The sequence below is a fragment of the Adiantum capillus-veneris genome, chromosome 24, assembly GCF_014529385.1.
Source record: "Adiantum capillus-veneris isolate H3 chromosome 24, ASM1452938v2, whole genome shotgun sequence".
NCBI lineage: Eukaryota > Viridiplantae > Streptophyta > Polypodiopsida > Polypodiales > Pteridaceae > Adiantum > Adiantum capillus-veneris.
In genome coordinates, this window is record NC_140954.1 from 41,161,715 (window position 1) to 41,183,399 (window position 21,685).

Sequence of the window (21,685 nt, forward strand, 5' to 3'; positions counted from 1 at the left end):
TAAGTCAATTTCTGAACTGGATTTCTGACTCTGTTAGATCTGCACGGTCCTGGGTCACTCCTTTGCCCTCTAGCATCTTCTTGTACTTTCCTTACACCAGGTGTCCTGACAGCCGGAATTCCAAATTCCTCATCAAGACTTTGTTCAGAACCATCTGAATCCATGTCTACATGTGAAAAACCTGATGATGCATCAGCCATAAAGGGAGGTTCATCAACCTTTTCCTTTCCTTTTCGTGATACATTCCCTATACCTGCTGGTGGAGTAACCTGCGTACGTAGTCTACCATTCCATGGCTTCTCAACATAGCCACGAAAAGACGACTCTTGTGATCCACTCAAAATCTGTGAATGTGGCTTCACATTTTGTACAACCACATCATCTTTTACATCAGTCCCAATAGTGCCATGTGCATTACTGTACCAGCTGCTCATCTCATCAAAGACTACATCTCTGCTCACTCGTAATTCTCGTGTAGTAGGATTGTAGCACCTGTACCCCTTTTGTTCAAGGGAATATCCCACAAGAATACATTTCTCTGCTTTAGGATCCAATTTCCTATGCAACTCATCTGGTACATGCACGTAAGCTATGCAGCCAAACACTTTCAAGTGTGCCAAATCATGCTTTGTACCTGTAAACTTTTCCTCAGGCGTTACATCATGCACCGCAGCTGTAGGTGTCCTGTTCATAATGTACACAGCTGTATTTACAGCTTCAGCCCAGAACTGATGAGGCATGTTCTTCTCATTCATCAATGCACGTGCAACCTCTGCAATGTGCCTGTTTTTCCTTTCTGCGACCCCATTCTACTGTGGAGTATATCTGCATGTAAACTGCCTGCGTATACCATGCATTCGCAGAAAATCTGAAAAATCATTGGAGAAGTACTCTCCCCCTCCATCTGACCTCAATGTCTTGCTTTGCATATATGTCTCCTTCTCAATCATGACTTTGAAGTCTTGAAAGTGACCAAACACTTCACTTTTGTTACGCATGAAGTAGACCCATACTTTCCTTGTATGGTCATCAATGAAAGAGACATAATACCTGCAACCATGTATACTTGCAGGTTCGGTTGGACCCCAAACATCTGTGTGCACCACCTCAAGTGGCTTTTTACATACATTGCGCTCATGTGGAAATGAGCCCTTTGACTGTTTTCCAAGCTGGCATGCTGCACACACTTTATGCATACCATCCACCTTGAATTTGGGCAAACCTTTTACAATCTTTTTTGATTGCATGCTGCGCAATCTCTGCTCATTGACATGGCCAATGCGTTTGTGCCAAATGTCAACATCAGCCACAACACCTGTGCCCTGTGCAAATAATGCAGCTTTTACCTCAGGCATGTTTACATTCACCGTAAACATTCTGCCCACACATTTGCCCTCTGTGATCAGCTTACAGCCATTCTGGAAATCTTCTACATAACATCCATTTGGATTGAAGCGAACCTGCAAACCCTGCTCAACCATTTGTCCAACAGAAACAAGATTCTTTGTAATGTTTGGGACATGAAGTACATCTGCTAAGTACTTTGATTTCCCACTCTTCGTATTTAGAGGTATGTCCCCTACATGAGCAATGGGGTGAGCTGTGTCATCTTCTGTCTGCACATAGCCTGACACATCTGGTTTGCGCATATCTCTAAACCACTCTCCACAAGACGTCATGTGATTAGAGGCACCTGAATCCACATACCAAACATCATCTTGGGTGGAATTCTCAGCAATCATTGTATTCATTACATGCTGCATAACAAACATGCGCTCGTTTTTGCTGTCATCTGCATCTCTGCTAGTAGATGCATAGTTGCCCTGTTCTCTCTTTCCACTTGCTTTTCCCTCTGGACAGTCACGTGACATGTGACCTCTTTCACCACAAGTCCAACATTCTCTGGTATCTGCAGTATGTTGCTGCCTGCTTGATCCTGCACCACGACCTCTTTGACTCCCCCTGCCTTGAGACTGATTAATTCCCCTGCCACCTGTATTGTTTTGATTTGATTGAACTTCTTGAAATTGGCCCTTGCAACCTCTTGGGCCTCGACCATGACCTCTACCTCTACCTCTGTTGGTGTTAGAATAGAAGGCCTGTTCAGAATTATTTTTGCCATGAGAAGAAGATGTGTCAAGGTTCTTCTCCTCAAGAATAAGCATAGAAATCAAATCTTGGAACACGGGGATGTCGTCTCTTGTATTCATGGAAGACCTGAAATGTACATACTCATCTCCTAGACCATCCAAGCATGCACGGACAATGTCATCGTCTTCCACTGAGACTTTAATAGATCCAAGAGCCTCAATGATACTCTTGATCTTCAAATCATAATCATTGATGGAGAGGTTGTTCCTCTTAACCTGATTTAGCTCCGACTTTAGTTGAAGCTTCCTAACCTTGGTGTTCACCTCGAACACTCTGCCTAAGTTTTTCCATGCAATGGCGGGGGTTTCAGCATCTTGTAGATAGCCCATCATGCCATCTGTGATGCTCATAGAAATCCAATACATCACTTTGCTCTGGCCTTGTTGCTAGTCCCTCAAAGCTTTTCTTTGTTCTGCTGTAGCATTTGCCTCGAGAATCTCTGGTTCCTTTTCATTGTCTCCTTCTACATAGTCCCAATAACCTTTTCCTTTTAGGAAATTTGTTATTCTGAACTTCCATGCAGGGTAGTTATTTTTCTCAAGCTTCTCAGTGACCGTCTGACTGAAACCGTCAGACATCTTGAAGCACTAAGACAAAATAGCTGCAATCTGCAAAAACCTGCAAATCTGCTAAACCTGCTATCGTGGTACCTGTAACACTTTCTACACTCAACGAGTGTAGAAAGATTTGCAAAAACCTGCAAATTTGCTAAACCTGCTATCGTGGTACCTGTAACGCTTTCTACACTCAACGAGTGTCCACAATCAAGCGTACATACAACCACTGTACTTGTACAGTAAATCTTTGTATACTGCACTTTGGAGACCTGTTCAGAAACTTGTACGAACGAAGCATTTGGTCGTGGATTGCGAACGAAGGGATTGTGATGCTCTTGCTCTCTTAGCCTCTCTTGCCTGCACCAGGCTCTAATACCATGTAAAGAATGAGGATGCAAGAGAGCTACACAAGACAAGCACAAAGCACACAGAGATAGAAAGCTTCTTCTTCTTCTCACAGAAAAGAGAGTACAAAATGACTTAGTGCTAAAACTGAAAAGTAGCACATATGTACATGCGGTCACTAAGTGTTAACTCGCTAGAAGCGTACTAGGCTGGCACTATAAGTGTAGTCCAAGTGTAGAATCACTGGAAAAGATCCTCCATGTCGGTCACCTAACGCGCCAGTGAGTAAATGTCGTAAGCGGCCAAGACCCGTAGTGGATGCCAGCTCATGATGTAGAGCTCGACATCTCAACAAATAAGTGAATGATGGATGTCAGCAAACACTCCCCCCTTCCTTGGGTAGATCATATCTTTTGGAATGATGTCGTCACCTTTTGAAACCAATTGTTCCAAGTTGTTATGGGTGAAGACTTTGACCAATAATTTTCGACTGCCCTATGCGTTTCATCTAGTTGCAAGGGTGGTAAGGTACTCTCCCCTGATTTTATTTGCAACGTTGTTGTAGGTGGTGAACTTACAACGGGAGGTGCAAACTCTTCCTTGTTTGTATGGATATGTACAATGGTGGGTGGAGGTTGTGTCAAATCTTCTATTTCCATATAGGAACTACATGAAGAGCAAGAAGCTTCATTTGACTTCCATGTTCTTGAGCAAGGTGGAACAAATCGTTCTTTCTTTGGTACCCAAACTAGCTCTGGAGCGGGTGTGTAGCATTCCGTGATTTTTTCCTTTCCGTGATCTTCAATTCATTTTGGAGCCACAAGATTGGGCTCACATGGGCCAGGTGACAAGTAAGAGCACAATTTACATTTTGGCACCCAAATTTGATCATTTCCTTCATAGTAGCCTTGGGCTTCCAATAGTTTTTTAGGAATCCAACGCAACGTTTCTTTACATTTCTTGGGTCGAGTGGGACGTCTCTTACCAGGCTCCTGTCTTTTAGCACTAGCTATGGTCCCTAAAGAAGCTTTAGGGACCCACTTGTATGTTTTCTTCGTTATATTAGGGTGAGTCTTGTCAGAAGCTATATGCATTGCTTGTAGCATATTTAAGGGTACGAGTGATGGCATTTCATCCCCCTCAGGTGTCACACAGGTTGTCCTCCTGTTTCCCCAAGTGTCTATGGTTGCTGCTAGGTGGACCCAATCCACATTGTCAGACTCAGTCATCCCAGGTAGAACGTCCATATAAGGAGAATCTTTCCCAACATCAGTGTCCACTTTACACGTGTAACAATAGTGCAATGGGGCCGAGTGAACTGTGGTGTCAGATCTATGATCAATTATAAACCTGTTTCCTAGGGGATGTGCTCGATCGATTACAAGATCCACTTGAATGATAGAATCTTGGAGCTGCAAGTAGACATGGTTTTTAGACCAATCATGCACCATTTTTGCTTCCCTCATGAAAGGACGTCCTAATATCATCTCAAATGCCATAGTGTGCTTGGAGAAATCCATAACAATGAAGGTAACTCTTATTTTATGTCCAAAGACCTTGATCTTGAGGTCTTTTAGCATCCTAATAGGTTTAACAATAGACCCATTGGCCATCTTCACTACTATGGTTGTGGTCGCAAGGTGAGGTCTTCCCATAGTTTCTGTAACATTTAATGGCCTAAAAACTTGTGTGTAGCGGAAATTAGCATGAACATAGTGAGCATTTCATTAAAATAGATTCCTAATGAGAATTACAAGAGTGCTTGGGTGGAGAGAGCAACAAAAATCATAACACCTAGTTAGATAGCATGAACAATACTTTCAAAAGAGAGAGAAATTAAGCTATTGACAACAGTTGAGGACTAGATTTACATAGAGCTGGTCCCCCCTCCAAAAGGCTTTGTATTATGGTTTCTCCCATCAAGGGAGACATGTACAATACAATTCTTTGTGTTCCTTCAAGACTAGCTAGTGCAATGAAGATGAAAGCTTCATGCACTAAGCAAAACACTTATCAAACACAACATCAATTCTCCCCGGTCTCAGACCCAAGACCTCACACAACTTTGAAGATGGTGAGAGCTAGCAGGGTATGAGAGTAGATTGAGAGGAAGTAGGAGTATTCTTACGAGAAAGATGTACATCTCCTCACATAATCACTCATATTAGCATAGCTTAGCTTAGTAATTAGTATGGTAGAGGAGATGAGCATGCATTGAAGCTTGGCTCTTGGTTGGATTTGCATCACAAAGCCAAGAGTTGTTGGTGTAGGCCTCCCTTCTCACAAGCTTGGAGTAGGTGGTAAGCTTTCCATTAAAGCTTGAGAAGGAGAGAGAGTCTTCTTTACTTCACACATGAGATTGTGTGAGTGTATGTGGGATAATGCCTTGCCAAAATCAGCCCCCTCTCTCTCTTGGTCGACCCCTCTTGCTATTTGCTCATGCTACCCTCTCATTGGACCTCCCTAGGGCTAGCCAATGACAATTAAGCAGCATAAGTGATAGCCTTCTGACATGTGTCCCCCTTTCCCCTTTTGTGAGAGCTTTAGGTAATTTAATAATTCAACTAAACTCTCATTGGACCCCTTTGCCTCCTGGCCAATAGGAATCAGGCAAGCCATTGGGTTGCTAAATGCTCATTAGACCCCTTGGGAGACTGTCCAATAGTCTTCTAGAGGGCTTAATTCTCATTGGTTCTTTTTATTAAGTGTTTTTAAATTAATTAAACTAAATTTACTCTAGCATAATTCTCATTGGTCCACATCCAAGGCCATCCAATAGGAATTGGGCACACCTTGTGGGCATCTGGCCTAGGGAGCTGACATGTGTCCCTCATTCCCTTTGTGTAAAGGGAGCTTGTGTGTGTGTGTGTGACTTTCTCTCTCATCCCCTACAAGCAAGGATCGCCCCCTCCTATGTAGGGATTTGTAAAGACTTTTGGGACACACACAAAGCATCCAATTCCCCCCATGGTTGACCTTTGGACACAACCTTTGAATTTTGGAACCTTAGCATTTTGGAAGTCTTAATGGGTTGAACCTTAGTGTCTTTTTAGCCCATTGTTTCACATGGCTCTTTTGCAAATGGCCCCCCCCTTTGGATCCCTATTTTCTCTCCTTTGGATCCCTACTATGGCTGGTCTGCTAGCTTAACCTATATTCTAGCTTTTTCTCCCCTGGCACTTCCCCATATTAAATGATCAGTTTAACATGAGAAAATCATTTAGTAGAATTAGATCTTGATTATTCTGACAGTTTCCCAACAATTTTTTGTCACAATGCTAACCCCAGTGCCACCATCAAGGATTCCCTTCACAATATATCCCTTAGTAGTGATTGGTATGGTCGCATTGGATTCATCACCCTCAAAGTATTGTCCCAACTTATTAACAGGTATTTCTATAACAAGGTTCTCATCTAGGTTGAGTTGTGGATCTAAGTGTTCCTCCTCTATTGGCATCTCCCCAGTTCCATCCATCTGTGCAAATTGTGGTAGCCCAAACTTTAGTTCTCCATTGAGGAAGGCTCGAAGAGTTGAGACTAGCTCAGGGTCTTTATATAGTTTGGACATGATGGTGGTTCTAACTTCTGAAGACATGAAATCCATCAATTTGGCAATTTTTAATGGCACCTTTTAGGCTTCAGTCCCTTGACGTGGGGAAGATGGGATCTCCATTTCTTCGATAGGATCAGGTAGTCCCTCTGTAAACATTCTTTCCATCAACAAGTGAGTACGTCCACTTTCCCATGACTTTAAGTCACTTTCTTCTTGGATGACACTAGGTATAGCTAAGGGTCTATGGACTTAGTGAGGTTGTTGTTGCATAGGGAACACTGTGTCTGTAATCTGGATTTTCCTAGGTACTGGCTCTAGATCCCTTTGCGTATCTTCTACCAAACTCCTTAATTGCTTGACTCGCTGGATCTCCTCTGAAGGGTTTAGATAAGTTCCTATCTTCTTCTTGGATCATGGCCATTGTGGCTCATGAAGATCTTCCTTGTTGGTTTCTATCTTAGTGGTCATTTTGGTCTCCATGGTTTCACCTGAATCAGAATCCTCTTCAGCATCGTTCATATATACGGGGTCGTCACCAGTGCCTATATTGGTCTTTGAACTGGGGTCTGACTTCGCTACTTTTTGCGATCTCTTCCTTCGTGTTTTCTTCTTTTTCTGAGATTGGGCAATTGATGCAGTGTCTCTTTCCTCAAGAATATATAATTTTTTTTTGAAGCATCGATCGTGTGAGTACATTTACTAGTACCACAGGTGTACTTTGTTATGGCTCCTCAATAACCTCAATCAAGTTTAATGGCGTGATCTTTGGTGCATTTGGATTATATGGACATTGGGCAATCAAATGATCTATGCCACATCAATTGCACATGAGTATCAGCATTGTAGACATGCTCGCTTGATTGGTTTTCATTAGTGTGGCATTCTTTTGTAGCCTAATAGGACACTCGGCCACACGATGTGGACCTCCACACTCATAGCATTGAAGAGGTGGTCTCTTAGCAGTGTAATTGATATTTTGGCCTCTTGCAGCAAGAGCAGCTACTTGATAGACAGGTTTGACTTGTCCCAAATAGTCCTCCATGTAGTATTGTGGACTTTCTTCAAGCGCATGCATCCCATAGGCAATATTAGGGTCTATTTCTTCCTCACAACCTTCCAAACAAGCAATGGATGACTCACAACCCACTTGATTCACAGAAGTGATTCTTGGATGTGGTGGTTGCGATCCTAGCACTGGAGGTGGTAAGGGTGTTGTTTGAACTACATTTTGGTCCCTAGGGACCATGTGTTGTAATGTTTGTTCAAGAGCTGGGGTCGGCATCAATGCACGCACTCAAGGTGTGTCTGTCCATGCTAAGGTTGGTTTATTGGCCATCTCACGCTTAAATACTATGCAATCCTTAGCTTGATGACCATACCTCCCACAGGAATTGCAGTTCCCATTGAATTTTACTGTAAAAGTAGGGCATTCACTGGTACTATGCGGTCCATAGCATATTGAGCACCATTGTTTTCTCCTTGAATCATTAAATTATCCTCCAATTGGATCGCATTGGTGGTGACTGCTTCCCAAGTGGTGATACCTCTAATGACTAGGCCATTGTAGATATCCTCATGTCGTAATCCCCTAATGAATCTATCAAGTAATTGATTATTATTGAAGCGTTCATTTGGATTACAACGAGAATTCAAATGCTTCAAGCGACTAATAAAGTCTCTCACCGACTCTCCTTCCTCTTGTTGGGCTTTTTGGAGCTGAGAGGCTACACCCCAAAGCACTCCCTCTTGTATGTATTCTTTTAAGAACAGTCTCCTAAGAGTAGGGTAATTTGTTTTTTCTTCCACCCTTAGGGTTCTATACCAATCCCCAGCCTTTCCACTTAAGGTTAGGCTTAAAGCATTACTCTTATGCAGGTCATTGTGTTCTCCTAAAGAATCGCATATTTGTTCAGACACTTTGATATGCTTTCTCACATCCCCGTCTCCACTAAATTTTTGTGTGAGCTTGGCTATTTGTACTGCCTTACTTCTAGGTTCTCTATCAGGCGTGTTACGCATATTCTCAGCAATAGATCGGCCGATAGCTTGAGCAAATGTTGCCAAGTCACCTAAGTGAGCAGGAACTGTGGGTGAAGGTGCTCCAGGGACTACATGTGGAGTAGGTATTGGCATTGGGCTTGGCGCGTAGGAATCCCTTGGGTCCCACGTTTGGTACGGTGTTGTGCCATGTGGTGGTCCAAAGTTCATATGTGTGGCCCTAGGCATAGCAGGCACTGGATGTGACATGCTAATGCTAGCCGGTATGGTCCCATGGAAATAAGAACTTGGGTGTTGTGGTTGTGGAGCATAGGTAGTTGAAACAATGGGAGGGGTAGGAACTACATGAGTACGAGGGCCCATGGGTGTATACGATTGGTACACACTTGTAGGTACTGTTGCAGGCATTGAGCTACCATGTAGTGGTGCTTTACTAACAAATGAGGTCCATGGCCTATTTCTTGGCATGCCCATCATTGGGGTAGGCATGGTAGCCGTGGTGTCATCAAGGGAAAGATAAGCTAGACTTGGAAAGGTAAAGCTATCACTTGTGGGCTCAGATTGCACTAAGACCCCTGGCGAAACCACATATGGAGGATCCATCGGACTCACCGAGGGAGTCTCCATTTGTGATAAGGTTGGTTGTTTAGCCTTCCCTGTATCCAAGAATCTCATCAGACCCGTTGAAGGCATGTGGATCCCCTTGTTCTATCTCTCTAGCTCAATAACCCTATGGATGAACTCACAAACTCTTTGTTGTTGAACCTCCACACTAGTAGCACCCATTGTGGATTGTAGGACATCTAACCAACCCACGTGATAGGTGTGACCTGTGTATAGGTCAGTTAGAGTTTTTGTTTGTAGTTCGTACTCCCAGTTCTCATTTAAGAACGCTCCATCTAGGATTGAGGTGCTAGGGGTGTCTTTTGAACTAGATGCAATGTGGCTCTCTATGGGTTGACCCTTAGTGGTCGCTAATTCAGGAGCACTCGATTGCTCTCCTAGCAAAAATATTGACATAGGGCCTTTCTCTTTTAGCTCTCTTCGTTGCTTAGCCTTGCGTAAGCTCTCGATTTCCTTTTTCCTAGCCGCAATGATATATTGCTCAACCTCTTGCACTTCGGCAAGGCTTCTACCATCAGGTAATATAACCTCAAAGGAAATAGCTCTAAAGAGTCAAGGGGTGCAGCGAATGAAGTATTCACGTGCACACTCTCTAAGAGCATAGGGTCTACGTTAGTCATGAATGGAGAATTTACTTCCCCACCCCTCTCATTTACATCGTTAGCTTCATGTTCAAAGTGAGTGGCTCTACTAAAGGTTTCCTTCAAGCGGCTAAGCATGCTTGGCCCAGACCGTGGACCCATGGCATGCATGTCTTGGCTTGAGCTATCGGGATTAGGCGTTGGGAAACCCTCCATGACGTCGAAGTCAGAGGAAGAGTCACTAGCCGCTATGTTTGGGTCTTGGTTTGTAATACCTTGGGTCCCCGTCGAGGGCCCGGAACCTAAGGTAGGTGGATATTGAGAACTCGCGTAATTCAAAATGCTCTCTAGTTGCTCGGCCTCTAGCACATGACCAGAGCACAGATGCATGTGCCTTTGGCACCCTACAAGCGTCGGTGAATAACTTCGAAGGTTAACCGCTTATTTTTTTAGGTGTCCGTTTTCACTCATTTTTTTATGTTTTTTAATGATCGGTTTTTGGATTAGAGCATGTGACAGCTCAAAACAAGCGTATCACTCAGGGGGTCATGGTGTGCTTTACAACACAACGTTCAGTTACCCAAAGCTCCGTCGGTCCTCAAAAAGTTCAATTTTTACCTACGCGTGAGGCTAAAATATGTAATTTTAAAGGGGGACTGAGGCCTGAGCCTGAGCGTGAGCTGAGGCTTGGGTCTGGGGGATATTCTTTATCCCGGTCCTACCTTTAAATTTTTATTTTATTTTTTGGGATAAGGTCGCCGCGGCCGCGCTGTGCACGCGAGCACACACACACCTAACCTACCTACTTACAACTAATACAGCTACTGTTACACACTAACACACTACTATCGTCGACTCATTAGCTAACAAAACTATCTATTGTACTCTACACATAACTAACATTATGGATCTACTACCTTAATCCTAACACATTATCACAGAGAAAACACCTTATGAACAGAAAAAACACAGTACCTTTCAATACCCTATTAACAAAACAATACACAGTAGAAAAACAAACTCCTTCTCAACACACACACCTTCCTTCTCTACCTTTCCTACAATTCAAAATGCACCACAAATGAGCATAGAGTGCTACTCAAGCTTAATGCAAGGCATTCCCCGGCAACGGCGCCAAAAATGTGCGCGTCTGTCGCACTGTCAATGCAAAAGACTTGCCGATACACTGTGTGCGAGCCACAAATGGCTCCAAGCACATAACTAGACTAATCTAGTAAGCTCAAGAGAGCAAGGGTGTGTCACTCACCGCCCTATGCTCGCCTTCATGGAGGATTCCTCGCCGCGAAGAAGAAGGAGCCGCCGCTGCGCCGCGCTCAACCGCTTCACGCCGCCGTGCCATCGTCACAATACTCTCTCTCTCTCTCTCTCTCTCTCTCTCTCTCTCTCTCTCTCTCTCTCTCTCTCTCTCTCTCTCTCTCTCTCTCTCTCGCATGCACACACACACAAGGAGATGAAGAAGAAGAAGATGGAGATGGAGCAAGAGCACTCTTCAATTGCACAAATGAAAGAATGAATGAATTTTAGGTTTAGGTGACTTTTATATGAGCTCGACCCATTCACACTTGGACGCCCATACTTAGCCAACTAGCCCTTGAATGTTCCTGTTAGAGTGCGCCTCTCATCGGCGATCACTCTACCCTTTTGCTATTGGACCGACAATCCCGGTCCCTGACTCTACTAAATAAATAAAACCGCGTCTGTCGTAGGTGATAGGGTGTCCGTCAGCCGTGAGGGTTAACAATGCACTTTATGATCCTTTTGTCCATGCTGCATGTATGTCAGTTAATGTAGATTCACATGTGTGGTGGTACTTTGATAGTGGTGCTACAAAGCACATACCTCACATTGTGACTTGTTTACCTCTCTCAAGGTTGTCTCTCATGGAAATACAGTCACTTGTGCCAACAATGTCTCTTATCACGTGAAGGCATTTGAAGATTGTGTTGACTGCTGCAAATGGAAATTCTTTCACACTTGTTGATGCACTTTATATACCTGGGATCAAAAAGACCTTTATGTATCTGCACTTGCTAAACTTGGTCTTGTTGTGAAATTTGTGGATGACAAATGTACATTTTATGATCTCATTTTTAATGATAAAGTTGTTGCATCTAGAATTTTGTGTTGTGGGCTACATAAGCTCACTTTGTATGACAAGTGTGGGCAAAATTTTGCAAATGCAATTGTGGATTCAAAGGTTGTTTCAGACAAACCTTTGCATGCACGTTTTGGGCATTTGAATTTTGCTAGTTTGCTACGTTTGCAAAACTAATATGGCTGCTTCTTTTCCACCTCTTGAAGCACATTCTAAGCATGTTTGTGAAGGTTGTATTTTGGGTAGGATGCAACATTCAAAGTTTCCAAAGGATGGTTCAGTAAGGGCTACATATAGATTGCAACTTGTGCATAGTGATGTTTGTGGGCCTATTCAAACTCCGTCCTTAGGAAATTACCTATACTTTGTGACTTTCATTTATGATTACTCCACGCATGCATGGGTATATTAGCTTAAATCTTTGAAGTGTTTATGTGCTTCAAGCAATTTTTGGCTATGGCTGAAAATGTCTGTAAATGTACTATGGGCACCCTTCGTTCAGATCGAGGGGGGGAGTATATGTCTCATGAGTTTAATGCATTTTTGGCTAATCATGGGATAAAACACCAATGTATAGTGTTGTATATACCTCAGCAAAATTGTGCTACTGAAAGGAAAAACAAGTCGCTTACGAGGATGGCATGATGTATGGTGAATAGTTAAGCTTTGCCACATTTGAGGCTATCATGTGTGCTACTTATGTACTTAACAGGTGTCCTACAAAAGCTTTGCATTCTATGACTCCGCATGAAGCATGGCATGATAAGAAGCCATCTATTGTCACATGTGTGTTTTTGGTTGTTTAGCTTATGCTATGGTGCCACAAATGCAGCACAGGAAATTGGATGATAAGATTGTTAAATACATTTTTTATGGTTATAGTATTGAAAGCAAAGGTTACAAGTTATACCATCCACAAATAGAAAGTATCTTGGTTTCACGAGATGTTGTGTTTGTACTAGAGATAGTGTTGTAAGCTCACTTGACATTTATGACACCTTGGCCTCTTTTTAATGGTGGAAACTTAAAATGTAAATTCCAATGAGGCAAATGTATAGCGTGTGGAGGTTTTAGAAAATGCTATGGATTAGCCTATTACTGATGCAGATGTACATGATGTGGAAAGCACTGAGAATGAGGAGGCTAGAGGTATGCCAAAACGGTTGGTACAGACTTTGCATGACAATAAATTGGATGCACTTATGTCTAGTCATACTTCTTCAGGTTCTCGGCATGCATCTTATGCGTTAGATTGTTATGCTTTGGCCATTAGTAGTTTATGTGATGTGGAGGAACCTCCGTCTTTTGATGAAGCACAAAATTCAGAAAATTAGATGGTTGCCATGCAATCAGAATATGATGCACTTATAGAAAATGATACATGGACTTTATGCGATTTGCCTCGTGACAAAAAGGCCATTGGTACGAAGTGGGTTTACAAGTTGAAATGTAAACCGGATGGTGAGATTGATCGATATCAGTCTTGACTTGTTGCAAAAGGTTATGCACAATAGAAAGGCATCGATTATGAAGAGACTTTTGCTCCCACTTGTCGTGTGAATACTGTTCATTTTTTATGTGCATTAGCAGCTCATTTTGGATGGGATGTACATCAATCAGACATTGTTACTGCTTTCTTGGATGGTGATATACTTGAGGAACTTTATGAAGCTCAGCATCACGATTTTGTCAAGAAATGATAAGAAGATAAAGTGTGCAAATGTAAGAGATCTTTGTATGGGTTGAAGCAGTCTCCTCGTGCTTCGTATGAGAAAGATGACACTAATTTTTTGCAAATGAGGCTTTCGTAGTATCCAATAGAAAGCACTTTGTATGTAGAGTGTGAGGGTGATGTATTTCTCATCGTCGTTCTATATATAGATGATTTGTTGATTATTGGTCTAAATGAGACACACCTTGTTGAATTCAAGGATGATTTGAATGCTACTTTCAAGATGAAAGACTTGGGGATGTTGCATCATTAATTGGGCATACAATTTAAGCAGTGTGATGGTGGTATTTCCTTGTGTCAAGCAAGCTACATAGAGACATTACTATGTAAGTTTCGACTTGAGGACTATGCTACTTCCATGCAAACAAGTTCAAAATTGAGTCTTCATGATGTTGGTGATCTTATTGATGTCACTCTTTATCATGCTAGTGTTGGATGCCTTATTTATGTATGCAATATGAGGCCAGATATTTAGTTTGTAGTCTTATAGGTTAGCATATTTATGCATAGCCCAGGGTCTAAGTATTGGCAGGCTTTCGCTACTTGAGTGGCACTTTACATCTTTGGATGATTTATCCCAAGGGGGGATCATTGCCGCCAAATTTACATGATTTTTTGGACTCAGATTGGTCTGGTTGTTATGACATGCATGTGTCCACAAGTGGTTTTTGTTCATGCTTGGTAGTGTTGGGGAGGTTAGGGTGGATGATGGCGAGATGTGGCAAGGGTGAGGTGAAGGGGTGAAGGCGTGCAAAAAAGCAAAGATATGAACGAGAGAGAGAGTCGACACAGTATTGTATTGCTTGAAAAATTATATATATAGAGTAATTTAAGGTAAACCTTCCATGCAAACTGAAGTTCTACTGCATTCCCTTAGAGGTAATTCCCACAGGCTTGACACACTGGACCACAATTGGGCTTGCATAGCCAACCGCCCCCCCCCCCCCCCCCCCCCCCCAAAGCCCAAACCACTAACTATGGACTTGATATAGACCATGGCAGAGTTAAATCACCTAAAACTGTGAGTAGAAGTCCCCCCCCCCCCCCCCCCCCCCCCCCCTTGACAACATAGGTGTGTGTGTGTGTGTGCACTTCCCTCAAACAACTATCAATGTGAGACAAAGCAAAACTCATAACCAAAAATAAAAGGGTGGTCTCACTGATGTGTGGCAGTGTCTATAAACCGTACATTTTATTGACAAATGACTGACATAAAAGGCAACATAAAAACAAACTAAAAACTACAAGACATCAATATCTACGAGAAGCATCGGTACTTCACCATCTTCATCACTTTCAACCATGTTGATATGTCGTTTATTCTTCTTAAAATATTTATTCGAAGGATGATTGGTCTCTCCATAGTGGATGCAAGGATTTTTGTTGAAACAATCCTTCGTTTGATGATTACTACGTCCGCATATCTCACAAGGTCTAGCGTTGGTAGTAGGCCTGGTTGAAGTTGTAGTCCTAATGGAATTTGCAGTCGAAGTACAACCACGAGCTACATATGCAATAGGTACAATAGAACTAATATGTGGTACTCATTTCTCTTCTTCCTACAATGAATTAACAATACCATCCAAAGAAGGGAGTGGATCCTTCTCCTTTAAAATAGTTACAATTTGACAAAATTTTGCAGCTAGGCTATTAAGAAAAATGGCTATAAGATCTTTGTTTGGGACAAGGGGTTCAATATAAATCAACTGAGTGTGGATGATTTTCAACCTGTTAGTTAAAGCTGCAATATACTCGTCATCATGCATAGGAAGAGAATACAAGTCCATTTCAAGGCTCATTTTGGAGTATTTGGCTTTAGGACCAAACACTTTCTCTAGTTCCATCCAAGCAGCGTGTGCAGATTGCATGTCATCCAGATAATGAATAAAATCATCTTCAAGAGATGTCAGACTAATACCTAATGCTTGCTTCTCCTTGTGTTGTTTCTCGGTAGATAATGCTCTCGTATCAGCAACAGATGTGCCTGCTTTGTCTATTGATAGAGGTTTGACGATGCTCCAAAGATTCTTTCACATCAGATATCCCTTCACTTTGATTTGCCACGTTGGAAGCCGGATCCATTAAATTTGTCGACTTTTGACGCCGCAAACTATATGTAGTGCTTAGGCATGTGTAGTCTATGGCCATCTTCCAAAGAGATTTATCAACATAAATCTCCCCAATGCCAAAAGTGCTCATTTTTTTGCTACTAGGAGAGAATGATGTAGCTCCATCACACCCCCATCTTGATTTCTATCACAATTGAGTTGTATTGGTTGTCTCACTTGTCTGTAGATTCTCATGTTGAATATAATGTCAATTTCCATTATGCTTTTCAAAGTGATGGACTAGATGGTGCATTGTCTGATTACGAGAATGTATTTGTAGATTATTCACCTCTTGGATTGTCGTCTGAACAATTGGTGCAACATAGCGTTGATGTTCTTCAGGACATTAAATCCATTAATAAGGATACAAATTGAATTAGTCAATCTAAAGCCGCTACAGTGGAAAGTTAGCTTGTTGTCTATCTCAATAGGGTTTTAGTCGGACCCTTCTCCATGTAATTCTTTGATGTAGTGAAGAAAAAGAAGGATGGTTTTATGCATGTGTATAGACAATTTTAATTTCATTGAGATTAAAGTATAAAGCAAATACCTTATGCCTAAAATTGATGAGTTTTTCTATCAACTCCAAGGGGCAAAGGACTTTACTAAGATTGATTAATGCCAAGGATACCATCTAATATGAGTCAATCTAATGGATGTTCCCAAGACAACTTTCAAAACCCAAATTGAGTAATATGCATTCTTTTGTTAGCATTTTGGTTTGACTGATGCTCCAACCATGCTTATGACACTTATGAACAATCTCTTAGACCTTATTTGAGGAAGTTTGTCATTCCTTTTCTCAATGATGTCGTCATTTATGGTCATTCTAAGGAGGAACATTTCAAAAAAAAAGTTTTAGTTGCTATGCTAGCATGCACAGAGTGCTCTTCTTAGCACTATGTGCTAAGAAGAGCAAGTGTGAGTTCATACAGTTAGGGGTTTATTATCTCCGATCTATAATATTACCTTGGATGGATTCTAGCAAAATAGAAGCTTTATTGAAGTGGTCTTCTACCAAAATCTGGAAGAGTCCTAAACCATCTTGGGTATGGAAAGTTGTTATCACAAGCATTAAGGATTGCGATAAGATAGTTGTGCCTACGATGGACCAGCTAAAGGGTCAAACCTAACATTTGGCAAGAGGAGCAATATAGTATATTTGAAGTACAGGTCATCCTAGTATTAGGAAGATATATGTGCTAGTTTGAAGTCACATAAAAACATACAAGAGTACCCATTACATTGCCAAAAGTGTCAGGTGGAAAATGAAGAATGGCTTAAGTGTAGGCAAACTCTTTCACCCCTTAGAGATACCTAATGAGAGGTCCGTCATGGGTTCTACCTCTGCGGGTTTATACAAAATATATGTAATCACAGTCATTAAAAAAAAGCAACTTTAAGAAGAGTGGCTTAAGTGTAGGCAAACTCTTTCATCCCTTAGAGATCCCTAATGAGAGGTCCTTCATGGGTCCTGCCTCTACGGGTTTTGTCATAATAACTAATATCTAAATCTCCTAAATGATTTTCTCATGTTAAACTAATCATTTAATATGGGGAAGTGCCAAGGGAGAAAAAGCTAGAATATTGGTTAAGCTGGAAGACCGGCCACAATAGGGATCCACATGAGGGAAAATAGGGATCCAAGGGGGGGGGGGGGGGGGGGTCATCTACAAAAGAGCAATGTGCAACAATGGGCTTTAAAGACCCTAAGGTTCAGCCCATTAAGACTTCCAAAATGCTAAGGTTCCAAAATTCAAAGGTTGTGTCCAAAGGTCAAAGCTTAGGAAAATTGGATGCTTCGTGTGTGTACAAAAAGTCTTCAAAGAGTCCTACATAGGAGGGGGCGAGCCCTGGAAGTAGGGGATGAGAGAGAAACACACACACACACACACACACACACACACACACACACACACACTTACAAGCCTCCTTCACACAAAGGGAACGAGGGACACATGTCATATCCCTAGCCCAGATGCCCACAAGGTGTACTCAAATCCTATTGGATGGCCATGGAGGTGGACCAATGAGAATTAGGCTAGAGTAAATCTAGCTTCATTCATTTAAAAACACTTAGTAAAAGAAGCAATAAGAATTAAGCTCTCTAAAAGACTATTGGACAATCTCCCAAGGGGTCCAATGAGCATTCAACAGCCCAATGGCTTGCCTGATTCCTATTGGCCAAGAGACAAAGGGATCCAATGAGAGTTTAGTTGCATTAATTAATTACCTAAAGCTCTCACCAAAGGGGAAAGGGGGACACATGTCAGAAGGCTATCTCTTATGCTCCTGAAATCCTATTGGCTAAACCTGGAGAGGTCCAATATTGGGGTGTCAGCAAGAGGAAAATAGCATGAGGGGTCGACCAAGAGAGAGAGGGGGCTTATTTTCTCAAGTCATTATTCCATACACACTCACACAATCTGATGTGTGAAGCAAGAAGACTCTCTCTCTCTCTCTCTCCTTCTCATGCTTTAATGGAAAGCTTATCACCTACTCCAAGCTTGTGAGAAGGGAGGCCTACACCAACAACTCTTGGCTTTGTGATGCAAATCCAACCAAGAGCCAAGCTTCAATGCATGATCATCTCCTCTACCATGCTAATTACTAGGCAATGCTATGCTATGCTAATATGAGTGATTATGTGAGGAGATGTACATCTTTCTCGTAAGACTACTCCTTCTTCCTCTCAATCTACTCTCATACCCCGCTAGCTCTCACCATCTTTGAAGGTGTGTGAGGTCTTGGGTCTAAGACCGTGAGGGAATTGATGTTGTGTTTTATAAGTGTTTTGCTTAGTGCTTGAAGCTTCCATCTTCATTGCACTAGCTAGTATTGAAGGAACACAAAGAATTGTATTGTAAAATGTCTCTCTTGATGGGAGAAACCTATAATACAAAGCCTTTTGTAGGTGGGACCGGCTCCATGTAAATCCATTCCTCAATTGTTGTCAATAGAATAATCTCTCTCTTTTGAAGTATTGTTCATGCTATCTAACTAGGTGTTATGCTTTTTGTTACTCTCTCTACCCAAGCACTCTTGCTATGCTCATTAGGAATCTATTCTAATGAAATGCTATTTTTCTCTACACACAAGTTACTAGGCCATTAAATGTTAGAGGTTTATAGAAAATATGTAGTCACAATCATCAAAAAAATAAGCAACTTTAAGAATTTACACTTTCCATGGCATGGGAATCTGCCCACTAGATGAGGAGCTATGTGCTTGCTCAAAGCTAGCTAGATTGCTGACCTTGAGCGGATTAACTTAAAAAAACCTAGCGTCCAGTACTATCCTTGAGTTAATGTATGAGAGAGGGAGTGAAAGAAGAAAATATGACACATGTGTGATGAGAAGGTAACCCCAATATGAGTCATACAATCATAAGGTTATATCAAGGCATTTCAACACAATAAAAGTCCTAAGAATACATAAATGTATCTACTTATGGAGTGGATCCGTGAACAATTTAAGGATTGATTGGGTGATGCATCTACCTTGCTTTCCTATGGACAAGGATAATCTCACTTTACTAAGGTCAAGTTAGTTTACCACCTAACCCGACTCACGTAATAGAGGTTGCTTTGCCTCCCTCTATGAGCCCAAACCTTCAAAGGATTCCAAATTATCAGTGGTAAGAATTTATGCATCAACCTCTTCAAGGATCACCTTAGGTGTAACTGGCATTAGCCAACAATATCATGCATGAGAATCACCCACTTTATTGTCTCCGAAACTTAGTCACATAATACCCCCAAATCACTGGTTGATAGTCATGGATGTGCCTCAAAGAAGACAGCTACCAAAAGCCATAAAACATGAGTAATGGGTATCGACCCAAACAAGATCTCATCATACCAAGCAACATTACAACATAATCTTATCACCCACCCAAAATGGACCATAATACATCATCCACAACAACTAGCAGTAACACAATCAATTCTTATGAACTCATCTTAACGTCCTACATGATTTCGTAACAATGTAATAACATGTCATATGAAAAAATTTCAAAAACAATCATAAAGTTTCTTCTTGAATCTGTCAAAAATAGATACAACTTCAAATTTTTTGAATAGTCTCAAAACCAACGTGGAATCACAAAATGATGTGTGACAACAAAATAAACTAGACAAAATTGTGCACATCCCAAGTGGATGTATAATTTATTACAATTGTCCATTAGGATATATTTAAGGTTTAACATAGATGAAATACTCATCATAAGTAGAAATTCTATATTTGAACAAGTTTAAAACAATGATTAGAACCTTTACTAAGCAAGATTTGCACAACAACATTTAATCATAATTAACATGAAATCACAACATGAGAAAAAACATAACATGCATACCAATCACAGAGAGTGAAGAGCGCATGGTTGTGCAAAATAATAGAAGAAAAATTATATGGAAGAGAGATTTTCATCTCTACAAGAATAATACATAGCCATTCAGAGAGCTATGGTGGTAGATATGGAAAGCCATAGCATGCATACGTTTTGAGCATTGCTCTTCTTTCTCAAATGCCTTGAGTGGATTCACGAGAGTAGCTACATATGTAAAAGCACTCACCACACATAAAGAGGTTGGGGAATGCTATGGAGATGAGGGGAGATGATGGAGAAGGTCACAATCTCCATTTTTTAGAGAGCAGTATACCAAAAGTTGGTTATTAAAACAAATTGGGAGGATTCTTTTCCAATCTTGGACTTTGATTATAGCATTTTCTATGGATTTAGTCGCTTTTATACTCAAGTATGAATTTCAACCTAGGTTAGCAATTACTGTGGGACTTGCCAAAGAAAAGGCTTGATTGACAAAGGTCTTTCTCCATAAAGACATGAATATGTTACACATCGCTCATTGCAATGTATGACAGAAGGCTCAATATTGCTACAAGAAGTTATTTGATGAGAAAAAAACGTTAGGTTTCCTACAAGGAAGGGAACTATGTGTTTTTGAAAGGTGCTATAACATTTGAAGTTCGAAGACTCAATCTAATTACACTACCTTATGAGTTCTATGATGTGGCCCATGCATTATGCAAGTGCCACAACATAGAGCTCCCTCTCGTAAGATGTGTGATTATTTGTGCTCTCTCCGGTTTCTTACTTTGAAAATCCATAGGTCTACCTAGTAGTGCTACACGAGTGGCTAAATTACAAGGAGCAATACTTTAATAGCTAAAGCTAGCTTGTACTTGCAAGATCTATGATGTTGCTCCTCGCCCCAAGTAAACTTACATTCTTGGTTGGCATTAGGAGATGAGGGATGCTTCCTCTTGGTGGCTTTGGTGTAAGAAGTGTAGAATTTCGACCCCCAAATATTGTTGGTATGGTTCTTCTTCCCCATGGAATCATTAAAGATCTCGAAAGTCTAGAAAGGTTCTTCTACATTATGGGATACCAAGATGGGTGTGCTTTTGGGCTTTGTGCTTCTTGTCCAAGCCATAGATGAACCTAGGCATGTTTTGAAAATTGTCCAGTCCTTCAAGTTTGAGAATGAATTCATGACATGTGGATATGCATTAGTCTTTGTCAAACTTTCCATTTGACATTTTTTCAATTGTTAATTCATTATATGTCCATCTGTAATTTCTACCTTTACTCCTTTGGTTGTTCCTTGAGGTTGATCCATCCTAATGCAAATGGTCATCTTCATGTTCCAAATGTGCTCAAGTTTTCTCAATATTTGGCTAAACCCAACACTACATTGACATGCAATCTCTAATGTAACACGAGTCATAGACACAATGTGCAACTATGCATTCATGACCGATCTAGCAATCTCAACGCCGGCTACACTGCAGCTATGCATTTTTTTGTGACCGATCTAGCAATCTCAACGCCGGCTACACTGCAGCTATGCATTTTTTTGTGACCGATCTAGCAATCTCAACACCTACATTGCCA